Below are 12,255 nucleotides of genomic sequence, written 5' to 3' on the forward strand. Positions count from 1 at the left end.
TTAAAAAAAAAAAAAAAAAAAAAAAAAAAAAAAAAAAAAAAAAAAAAAAAAAAAAACGGTAAATGACAACCCCAGGATCCCAGCCCACATCTGTCAGACTCCAAAGCCCTGAAGTAGCAATTGCATTGTAGAAATGTGTATTACCCAGTTACTGTACAGGTTTTTCTGTTTCAACATACTGTGGCCAAACTGGTTTTTTGGCGTTTATATTGCTTGTTTGTTTTCTGTTGAAAGAAATGTCTAGTGTACTTATCAGACGAACTAAACATGATAGAAATTAAAAGCCAAATTATATTTGTTCCATTAGTGCTACAGAAAAGTGTTTCTCAAACATTAGTCTTGTAAGAAATGCAGATTCTGACTCAATTCTTCTGGGTTGGGCATTCCTAGCCAGCTCCCAAGAGATGCTGATGCTTCTGGTGTGAGGACCACACTGAGTAGCAAGGCTTACGGAAGACTCCAACCAATTTTCTGCTTTGGAATTTGAATGAGGCTGGTGAAACTGCTAAATGGGGAATATGCATTTATAGCATTAGCTGCACATGTGACTAACAAGTAAAAAAAAAGATTATGAAATAATGCCCCTAACCAAAAGTGGTCCCTTTGATTTCTGGAGCTCTGCAAATGAATAGAGCCACTAAATGACCAAGAAAACCTGGACACAGTTTTCCTGGGTTTTATGACTCAGGATTTACTTTTCTTACTGCAACCCTTCTGATATTGTCTTAATTATTTCTGATTCCCTCCTTCACAACAGGTCATCTTCCAAAAAGAGGACCAGAAAGTCCTTTTTTAAACACAAAGTTTAAGAAAACACACCTTTAACAAATGTCACTGGAAGCAGGAAAATCATCCAAAGTATGTAATTAGGATCAAGAAATCTAGAATGTAATTTTACAAGATAAATGCAAAGGATATATTAGCATTTTGTTCTGATTGGGGAAAGGCTCTCTTTAAAAGGCACACTTATAAAATGTGTTATTTTACAATGGAAATTTTAACACAATGCTTTTACCACTTCATAGCATAGTCTATCTCAAGAATATTACCAGAAATGCTGGCTGTCTCCTTGCACCTGCATTGTTATTTTTTATCAGCATCATAGGGAGAAAATGCTTCTTACAGATAACATACATAACTCTCAGCAAGATTATGAACAGGAGTTTAGAAGGTACAGATAAAATATCTCTATATATAGCGATCTTAATTCAAAACAGAATATAAAGCATATGGCCAACCAAATGCAGTCATTCTGTTATCTTTGCTACTCCCTGCTCTATAAAATAATGCTTTCCCCGGCTCACACATTATATAATAAAGACATGTCTTCACTCTGCAAAGCATGCTTTCCTTGCCTACCTCTACTGTTAACATTGCTCAACTAAAATAAACATTTCCCGGCAAATTCAAAAGCTGATATTTGCATCTTTCAAAATAATAGACCAATTTTCTGCTTCCCACCATATCTGGTTTATAGTCTCCCTCTTTCATAGAAAAACACCCTTTCTTGGAAAACACACAACTTGTAAGGACAACTACTGCAGTGCCCGTTCTCCTCAGCTATGAACTACTCAGTAAGTATTGCTGGAAGAAACAGCTACAGGAGAGGAAAGATAAATACCTACCATTTAAAAATGACTAAAAGAGTATAATTGGAATGTTTGTAACACATAAAATTTTTTAAAACATTTTTTAAATACCTACCACAGAATAACATGTAAATTCCAGAAGGATTGAAGATGCAAACTTTAATGGAATAAACAAAATTAGGAGAAACAACACAAGAGAATAATTTTTACCCTCTTATTTAAAAAAATTATCAAAATACATAATAGGAAATGTTTAAGGTCCATAACATGAAAAGTGCTTCTTCAAATCATTAGGAGAAAAGGCAAAGGGCAAAATGTAAAAATAGGCAAGGGTTCTGAAAAGATAATTCTCAGGGTGGCATAGGGTGGGGGGAATATGCAAATGTCAAATTAACATGAATAAAGATGTTCGGCTTTACCAGAAATCAGGAAAACACAAATTAAAAGAATTCGAGTCTTTATATCCCACCAGACTGATAATGAACAGTGGACGCTTTGATCATTGTAGAGAAAGGGGCACTCATACAGAAAGGGGCATTCTTGTAGATTCTAGCTAGAAGACTCTGCCGCAACAGCAATCCAATTCCTGGTGATTTTTTTCCCCTTTGCATAGATAGGACAGATTACACGCATGTATGAGAAAACTTATAACAAAAAAGGAGCATAATTTCAAGTCCCATATCCCTTTACCCTAGTAAACAAGAAATGGTAGGGGTCACTTGTTGCCTTCACATTCCCAAGTCGTTCTGCAATTGTACCCCATACAATCCATGTGGCCAAACACAACAGCCCTGTTCTTTCCCCATCGTAAAAAGACTCTTTAGAAGAAACAGCAATAAAGTTATAAGATGAAGATTTCTTTGTTGAATATCAGTCAAAAGAAACTAGGACAACTAACAAAGACAGCTCAGAATCCTCCTGGAGTTATGCTATAGAAAAAATATGATCTGTCCACCTGCTTTGCTAATTTGGGCTCAAGAACTTGAGCATCAAGACAGTTTATTTTTTTCCATTATTAAAAAACCCTTTCCATGAGTAGCAGCCAGCCTATCCTTCCATTACCTACAGAGCCATCCACTTAATGAAGAAAGAGTTTGTTTAGAGTACAATGAAGATAGACAAACCGCTGGGGACAAGGTTTTGCCAATGAGAAGCCCTAAAGCTCTGATACAGCAAATAGCTCCTGCCAGGAAGTCTTATTTTTAGTTAGGAAATAATTTTCTACAAGCCATGCAAGTTCTGCTTGCTTTGTATTTAAGATTCAAAGAATCTTTATTCTTGGCAACCTGAAAATAAAAAATCAACTAAATGCTCTCTTTTGGCTTTAAGACACCAAATGAGGGTAATGAAAGGTACAGTGGCTTTTGATTTGAAGTTAAACCCCTGTTCCTTCAAGTCATTGTCTGAATTTCAAGTACAAAGCATTGTATAATGAGCCTCATCAGAGTAACCTAGTTTGGGAGGCTAAAATAAAATGAAATACATGTAAAATATTTGTAAACTGTATGAATAAGTTATTAGCTCACAGAGGTCCCAAGTGGTCCTACTCTTAACTCCCTCTTTCTTGAATATTCCTCAGGCAATACAGAAAATATTACATTTAAGTTGCACTTAAGTTGTAAATATGACAAAAAGAATCTGACAGGCAGGAAGAGCCAAGCCCTGACCATACTGTGAAGTGACATGATGTCTTTGTCCATTTCAGCTGCTGTAACAAAATTCCTGAGATTGGGTAATTTATAATGAACAGAAATTAATTGGCTCCTGGCTCTGGAGGCTGGCAAGTCCAAGATCAGGGTCAGCATCTGGCAAAGGCTTTCTTGCTGTATCATCTTATAGCAGAAAGTGGAAGGCCAAAGAGAGAGTAAGAGAGATAGAGAGAGAAAAGGGGCCCAAATTTGTTATTTTATAAGGAATCCATTCCATGAATATGAGCCCACTCTCATGATAACAGCATTGATCCATTCCTGAGGCATCAGAGCCCTCATGCCCTAAACACCTCTCATTAGGCCCCACCACTTAACACAGCTGCATTGGGGATTCACTTTCCAACATATGCTTTTGGGGGGACACATTCAAACCACAGCACATGCATTATCTCCTCTAGGCATATCTACTTCATGTACAGTCTTTGTCGTTTTCACAGTATTTTGCTTGGAAATCCATTTGTTTAACCAATCCTGTCTTTTTAGAATACTACTCCTCCCAATGTGTGACAGACAAGCTTTCCCTCAAAATCAGTTCTCTACTCTTGCCCTAGGTATTGGGCTGCGCAGCTAGAAACTATATTTCCCAGCCTCCTTTGCTTTTAGGTTTAGTCATGTGACTAGGTTCTTATCAATGGAAGTGAGTAAAAACAGTGTGTTCTACTTCCAAAGCTTGGCCATAAAACCTCAGTTATGTAGTCCACCATTCCTTTTTTCTCATTTCCTCATAAGCTAAAACAGGGACATAATGTTGGTCAGCTACAATAAAGCCCTAAAGGATAGCAGAGCAACAACATGGAAATATGCTGGGTCTCTGAATAACATAACAAAGCCAAGCTACTCTGTCAGAATAAATTGGTTGAACTACAATAAGAGAAAAATAACTTTCTATCTTCTTTAAATGATGGTCTCTTTGTCATAGCAGCCTAGCTTTTACCATCACAAATACAGAAGAAATCGACTTGTTCAACCAAATTCTGCCTTTTAATGCCACCTTTCCCAGAAGGAACTCCATTTGAATATGGAATCCTGATAATTCAAAAATGTTTTAAAGTCCAAAATAGATTATGTAACTGTATAAACTCAAGTCACTGGTGATAAATATCTAAGCCCGACATTTATTTATAACAACACATAATTGAATTGTTCAATTGAAACAATTAACAACAAAAAAACTAATTTTCAAGTACTGATATAAAATAAGTTGGGGTATCAGTGTGATAAAAAGTATGGTAACATGGAAAGGAGGCAGGAAGACAAAGGTTTCAATTCAAGGTCTCACAATTAAGAGCTGTGTGACTTTGGGCATTTTTTTTTTTTTTTACATTTCTCTGGCCCTCAATGAAATGTATATAATAAGAGAGTATGACAATCCACCACATGATGTTAAAATAAGTGTTTAGCCTGGTAACTGGCAAATAGGTGGTCAGCAAGAGTGAAGCTACTAGCAGTAGTGCTTTAATTAATGAACATATATACAGAAAACAGCTATAAAGGACAGTTCCTCTCACTGAAACACTATTAAAAATCCTTTGGCAACTATGTTGATGAGAACTCTTTCAAGTCCCGCTCAGGTTTCTCTTCTTGGGTTGTCTAGACTAAGCAGATGCTCTGAAGCATCTCTTACTATTCTCATCCCATCCTGTTCTGCACTGGGATGCTTTTCCTACTGTAGAAGCCCCTCATCATTATATTTAGTAAGCGCTAATTCCTTACCTATGTGATTCCTTCAAAGTTTCCCCTAAATTCTAAGTTTTAAATGAGAGTACTACAGACGCGGTCTGTATTCTCCATGTGTCCTATAAAATTTAAACTGGTACTTATTACTCTGAGACTGAATCTTCTTGGAATTTGAGGAGTACTGTAGATCTGTGCTGGGTCTGAAGTATGCATTTTTGAGTTCTGTATTTGTCTTGAGTTCTTTTGTTGAAAAGTGTAACTTGCAAGTTGGATGTGCAATAAAAATCTCATCCCTGATACATAGAAATAGGGATGCCATGGTTTTTGTGCAGCTCCCACATCCTCTCTGGTTTCCTAGGGTTCTACTTTTTGACCAATTGACACACACAATTGCTTGAGCTAATAACTAAATAAATAAGGACAGCACTTTAAATGAAAAAAAAATCTTCCTTAAAATTACATTATCATCAAATTAAAGAAATTTGAAGGCTTTTGGGGAAACAATGGATGAGAGCCGAGTGTACAATTGTCATGTGAATCTATATGAATTATCTCAAGTCCTTTAGGTTTTTCATGTCATTGCATACAATGAGCTGAATATTTTAATCAGGTGAAAATCAGGGTGCCATTTTAATCACACAACTGGTTTTGTGAGGCAAATATATCTTCTTCTCAAGTAAAGAATATTGAAAATGCCAGTGAAATGTGCCTGACCCAGCACAGAGAAAGAAACTGTGCTCCATCCCAGCAGAGGCCATGTGGATGGCCTCTTGTATCCTAGGATACCTTTCCAAGGAAGAACCACATGTTTCTGTTAACACACATAAATACACAGAGGAAAACAGATTTAATGTGTTTAAACCCGGAAATGATATAATTTCACAATAGTAGCCTTTCAATAAAGTAGTAGAAAAAACATCAATTTATTCTTATAACATGAAATATGGAAACTACTAACTACCTCTAATCAACATCAAAAGATAAGAAGAGCAGTTGCTCTCCATTTAGGGAATGCCTGCAGAGATATTTATCACATCTTCTTTTCAGAAATCCCAGCCAGTGGACAAATCAGTTCCGTATGTGTGCTCGTTCTTTAAATGATCCCAAATGCCATCTACAGCCTACCTGAGCTTGAGTGAGTCATGCAGTCATATCTATAAAAAGACAAGGTACACAGACAGCCTCTCCGAAGAGTTACTTGTAAGAATTCAGATCCAAAAGAATAATGTAGTTGTGTCTCCCTATGCTTATAGCAGTTTGTAAATATAAACACTTCTATTAGAAGCTGGTAGTTAGAAAACGTTAGAGAACAATTACTGAAATGTCTTTAAAGTATTTACAATGAGTCTTAAAAATGTAGACTAAGTTTTACCAGGAAAGTCTCATGTTGGCCTTATTTTTATTTTCATGACTGGGGCTCATCAAAGTGCCTAGCATATAGGAGAGATTCAATAGAAAGGTTTCTAAATGAAGGAGTAAATTTATGAAATAAGTAATGGTAAATTAGAAGTAGAAAAAAATTATCCATAAACTCAAATTCAGCTAACATTAATATTTCTATATAATTTCCTTTAGATTGTTAATTTTATAAGGATTTAATGAAAAATAATTTTAATAGGATGGTAGCATTTCCTGAACACACACTATCCTCTGGACTAAATAAACACCTCTCAGCATTACCTGATTTAATAAGCACACTACGTGTGTTGAGGGCTTCTATTACCCTCAAAAAACAATTATGATAATTGAGATATGTTTTTAAAGTGTCATTTGATATTTAAAATTTAAATTTTTGCTTAATATTCAGGAACAAATCTGTGTGCAAGACAGATCAAGTGCATACAATTTTAAAGTATAGTAAGAAAAACACAAATTTAGCAGCTTACAGTCTGGTAAAAACCGGATGCCTTCATTTTTCCTACTTACCACTTGAAAAACTTGCAATTGATCATGATACATAAAACATTACCAATGTTTTGTTTCATTCCTTTCTTTCTAAAACAGATTATGTGATAGGTGGACATTTTCATTTTCTTTTGTCTTAGAAAAGAAGTGAAGCACAGAAAGTTCAAGTAATTTAGCCAAGATATCTGATAAGCCACTGCGAGATACATTCACAGAATTCATCTCTCCTTTACGGCTAGACTACTGCTTTTGCTATATGTATTCTCAAAAAATTTAAGAATGATCATATTCAATATGAGAATTGATAAAGCAAATGACCATCAGTATCAACGTTGTTACACCTCTTGGCAGTCATTATAATGTTAAGATTTTCAAATAGCCAATCAGCCTTCAAATGTTGAATTAACAAAGGAGAGCAAGCAATGCTACACAGATGTAACTATCTAGGCTACCTTTTGAAAATCAAGGTGAGTTGGTTTGAAAATGTAATGGCAAACCCTCAACTTATATCCCCACGCCATGCAAAAGCACTTAAAACAGATGGAGCTGGCACTGACAGAGAAGGCAAAGCAAATTTCAACACAGAGAAACACAAATCGTTGTTATTCATTGGGGAAAATGAGGAAATTTTACATCCAGGTTTGTTAGGCAGTTAATGATTGACTCTATTATGTTTCAATGAATCAACATCAAATTAGTTTAAAATGGCCATATTCCACAAAGTAATTTATAGATTCAATGCTGTTCCTATCAAACTACCAATGACATTCTTTACAGAAGTAGACAAAACTACTTTAAATTTTATACGGAACATATATATACATATCCCGAACAGCCAAGGCAATTCTGAGCAAAAAGAACAAAACTGGAGGCTTCACGTAACCCTTCAAACTATACTACAGTGCTACAGTAACCAAAACATCATGGTACTAGTAGAAAAACGGACACATAGACCAATGGAATGGAATACAGAGCCCAGAAATAAGGTTGCACTCCTACAACCACCTGATCTTCAACAAAGCTGACAAAAGTAACCAATGGGGAAATGACTCTCTATTCAATAAATGGTGCTGGGAAAACTGGTTAGCCATATGAAGAAGACTGAAACTGGACCACTTCCTTACACCATATGCAAAGTTCAAGATGGATTAAGAATTTAAATATAAAACCAAAAACTATGAAAACCCTGGAAGACAACCTAGGCAATTTCACTTTGGACATAGGAACTAGCAAAGATTTCATGATGAAGATGCCAAAAACAATCTCAACAAAAGCAAAAATTGGCAAATGGTATTTCATTAACTTAAGAGCTTCTATACAGCAAAAGAAAATATCAACAGAGTGAACAGACAACCTACAGGATGGGAGAAAATATTTGCAAATTATGCATCTGAGGTCTAATATCCAGCATCTATAAAGAACTTAAAGAAATTTACAAGAAAAAAAATCAAACAACCCCATTAAAAACAAGTGGGCAAAGAACATGAACAGGCACTTTTCTAAAGAAGACATACATGAGGCCAACAAGCCTATGAAAAAAACCCTCAATATCACTGATCATTAGAAAAATGTAAATCAAAACCACAATGAGATACCATTTCACACCAATCAAAATGACTATTATTAAAAATTCAGAAAATAATAGATGCTGGCAAGGTTGCAGATAAAAAGGAATGCTTATACACTCTTGGAGGAAGTATAAATTAGTTCAACCATTGTGGAAAGCAGTGTGGTGATTCCTCAAAGAGCTAAGAACAGAACTATCATTCAACTCAGCAATCTCATTACTGGGTATATACCCAAAGGAAAATACATTGCTCTACCATAATGGCACATGCACACGTATGTTAATTGCAGCACTATTCATAATAGCAAAGACATGGACTCAACCTAAATGCTCATCAATGGTAGGCTGGATGAGGAAAATGTGGTACATATATCCTATGGGATACTACACAGCCATAAAAGGAGATCATGTCCTTTGCAGGAATGTGGATGGAGCTGGAGGCCCTTATCCTTAGCAAACTAACATAGGAATGGAAAGCCAAACAGTGCATGTTCTCACTTAGAAGTGGGAACTAAATGACGAGAACACATGAACACAAAGAGAAACAACAGACACTGGGGCCTATTTGAGGGTGGAGTGTGGGAGGAGGGAGAGGAACAGTAAAAAAGCAACTATTAGGTACTAGGCTTAGTAGCTGGTGTGACAAAATAATCTGTACAACAAACCCCCACAACACGAGTTTATCTATTTAACAAACCTGCACATGTACCCTTGAACCTAAAATAAAAGTTTTTTTAAAAGTATATACTTTGCTTGTAAGGCATGGTTTTCAGCATTTTGGAATATACAAAGAAGTAGAAAATATTGTCCCTTTCTTTTTGACTCTTAGAAATTATTAATGTATACTTCTTTACCAACTAAAATAAAATGAGGAAACAGATAAAATGAGACAATGCTGCAGACATGCATTTTACACAGGTTTAGAGTACATATATCTTATTTGAGATATTCAAGATTCCAGTAAGCAGAGGGGTGGGAAGTAGATTTGATGTGTTCAGTATAAACATGTGGATACCAGTCTGACTCAAGCATAGTGTTTGTATAAAAGGAAAAGTGGAGTACAGAGTGGGAGAGGGAGATGGGGGCCAGATTACCAAGAGGTTTGGATTCTGGGCTAAGTTTGGATTAAATTCACCAGGAAATTGTGAGCCATGTATTTTGCACCAGGAATTAACAGAATGAAAGCCATGTTTTAGGACGACTTCAGGTGAAATACGCAAAACATATTACATGCATAAAGAAAAAGTGAAGAGAGAAAAAATGTCCACACCATCTTTCGTGATGTGAAAAATAAATGAACAAGACAGGCAGTAGAACGAAAGCTGAAAAAAGCATTAAAAGAAAAGAATGATTGAGACTTGATGTCTGATTACATATAAAGCAAGGGAGCAGGAGGAGTCCAAACGCCAAAATTTCAAGTCTAGATGGTCAAGAGAATAACAGTGCCATTGATAGACTAAGGAAGTGCAGGAAGTAATGTCCTGGGAAAGAAAGAATTGAGTTTGGGATACATGGGTTCTAGGTATGGTGGGGCATCTATGTAGAGCCATGGAATGCTCATTGCAGACATAAACCTGGAAACGTGAATGGAGGCTAGATGGAAGTCACGGCCTGAAGATGAAGATGTAAGAGCATTTACTACAATGGATGAGATTTCCAAAAATGATAGAAAGATTTACCAAGGAGTGGGAGTTTATCCCTGTTACTCCCTTACTTGAGAACAAGCAAAAGGAGATACACTGAGCAAGAACTGGTTAAAAAAGTAGACAGAACTTGGATAGCAAAATGTTGTTCAAATCAGAAGGGAAATTCCTAAAGTGGTCAGAGAGCACAGTGCTAAAAAAACAAACAAAAAATGTAAATTGACCACAATCAGAAAGAAAAGGTTGGCCTTGAAGACAGCAGTTTTGCAGAACAATGGGAGCTGTTGTTGAGGGTCATGGACAGAGCAGACAGTGCGGAATGCAGACTGTGTGTGAGAGTGACCAACAGCTCAGAGAATTATGGTATGGTACTGAGAGGGGTGTGTGTGTGTGTGTGTGTGTGTACGCGCGCACATGGGCGCATGCACGTTCGAGGGTATCTTCTGTTATCTTCTGTGTTGAAATATGTAATGCTGAATGTTGACATAGGACTACACCTGTGTCTATTTCAACCGAGTCACCAATCTGGTGGTCCTCAGATATCTGAGTGAAAGACAGCACTTCCTTCTTGTTCCCCAATTCCTAAGCAACAGTCTTGGGAAACTCTTTCACATCTCTTGAATTCTTTGGTGCAATTCAAAGATACATAAAGGATTTCTTCAGTTAGAGTGCAGAGCATTTTCTTCCTCCTCCTCATGAGAAATCTCTCATGGACTCTAGAACCAATTACCATGGGCTGGGAGGGAGAAGGACTGGCTATCCTCTCTGACAGTGGACTAAGGGGGAGGCATGAGTACTCCTCCCTGGACCAGGCCCAGCCACAAAAGAAAGGGAGATGGTCTTGATCCTGCCTATGTAAGAAGACCACCCCCAGGGTAAAAAGACACATGTGTTCCCTATCAGTGGAACTGTTGGAGAGGACACCCCTCAAAGCACCATCATGGAAGGAGTAAGCTTTAACATCAGCCAAGCTGACAGAAAGCAACAGAGCTAGGTCACAACTGTCTTTCTGCCTAGCCTCTTACCTACACTGCGCCCTATCAAGGAGTTAAATGCAGTTACCAAAGGGAGGAAGTGCACAAGGAGAGGACAGCCACAATTTCCCTGGGACACAGGCTTCCAATGTGAACCTCCTCTGACCTGGGAGAAGTCCAAGGTTAATGCACTTCTTTGGAATCTTAATTTTTGCACAGTATATTGTGCATATGCTTTTGGAATTAAGTCTGTTTTTATAGCAAGAGGAATTTCATTATCTGAAAGTGATCAAATATCATAGCCTCATCCAAGCCTCCACCAAAGGAAAAGCAGACCACCCCCACCAATGTGTAAAGGAACAGGGTAGGCAAAGTGGAGTTGATTTTTAATGAGTTCAGACATAAGTGTGACTGGCATTGAATATTATGTTCCCCTTCTGGGAAACCACGGTGCATTTTGCTATATTAAAAGCCCTGAGAAATCCTGCAATAAAGAAGCCTGTTCACTTTGTTAACCCTGGTATTTCCCAAATTTATTTAAAGAGACATATTTGTTTCAGGGAATGCTGATTAATATGCTGATAAACTAAGATTAATATTTCATTAAACAAAGTTTGAAAAGCATTGTTCTAGACATTTGACATATTACTAAATCTCTATCCCATAAAACATATTTAGGAATGCCTACATACAAAATGACTTACTCCAAAGAAGGACCTATTTAGTGTTATTCCTTTATTTATAAATTTTGTAGTAAAATATCTTTAGAGTAATTTTTCTGCAAATCTTTGCTTAGCTAACCTCATTGAGAAATTAAGCATCTTACATACACGAATTTTCTGGATAACCAGAACTTTCTCCTATAAACTTTAACACTTAAAAATATCAACCATTGAAAATAAAACCTCTGAATTCAGATTTTTATTACACGAAGTTTTCATTATAAACATGAATGTTTCATTATAAACATGAATGCTATATTCATTATATTTGATGAATTCATTATATTTGATGAATGCTACATCAAATCACTACTCATTGGTATGGTATCTTTGTCTCTGGGAACTATGGATAGAGGTACAAGGTTCCCTCCTAGCTGCCGACTTCTTAAGGCCTGGATGTCTGTTTGAAAATTCCTTTTATTTCCTGTCTTGCAATCCACCTGTCTGCTGCTGCACCCAGTCAGAAGGC

At 36.6% G+C, this 12,255-nt stretch overlaps 1 protein-coding gene and 1 pseudogene across 4 annotated transcripts in view; both read right to left on the minus strand.

Annotated features, from left to right (window-relative positions):
* FGF14 (fibroblast growth factor 14) overlaps positions 1-12,255 on the minus strand; it is a 679,448-nt gene that overhangs the window by 516,594 nt on the left and 150,599 nt on the right. The window lies entirely within an intron of this gene.
* Positions 1-12,255, minus strand: part of LOC129526489 (large ribosomal subunit protein eL39-like) — a 37,274-nt pseudogene continuing 25,019 nt past the window's right edge.

This window comes from Gorilla gorilla, chromosome 14 (genome assembly GCF_029281585.2).
Source record: "Gorilla gorilla gorilla isolate KB3781 chromosome 14, NHGRI_mGorGor1-v2.1_pri, whole genome shotgun sequence".
Lineage (NCBI taxonomy): Eukaryota > Metazoa > Chordata > Mammalia > Primates > Hominidae > Gorilla > Gorilla gorilla.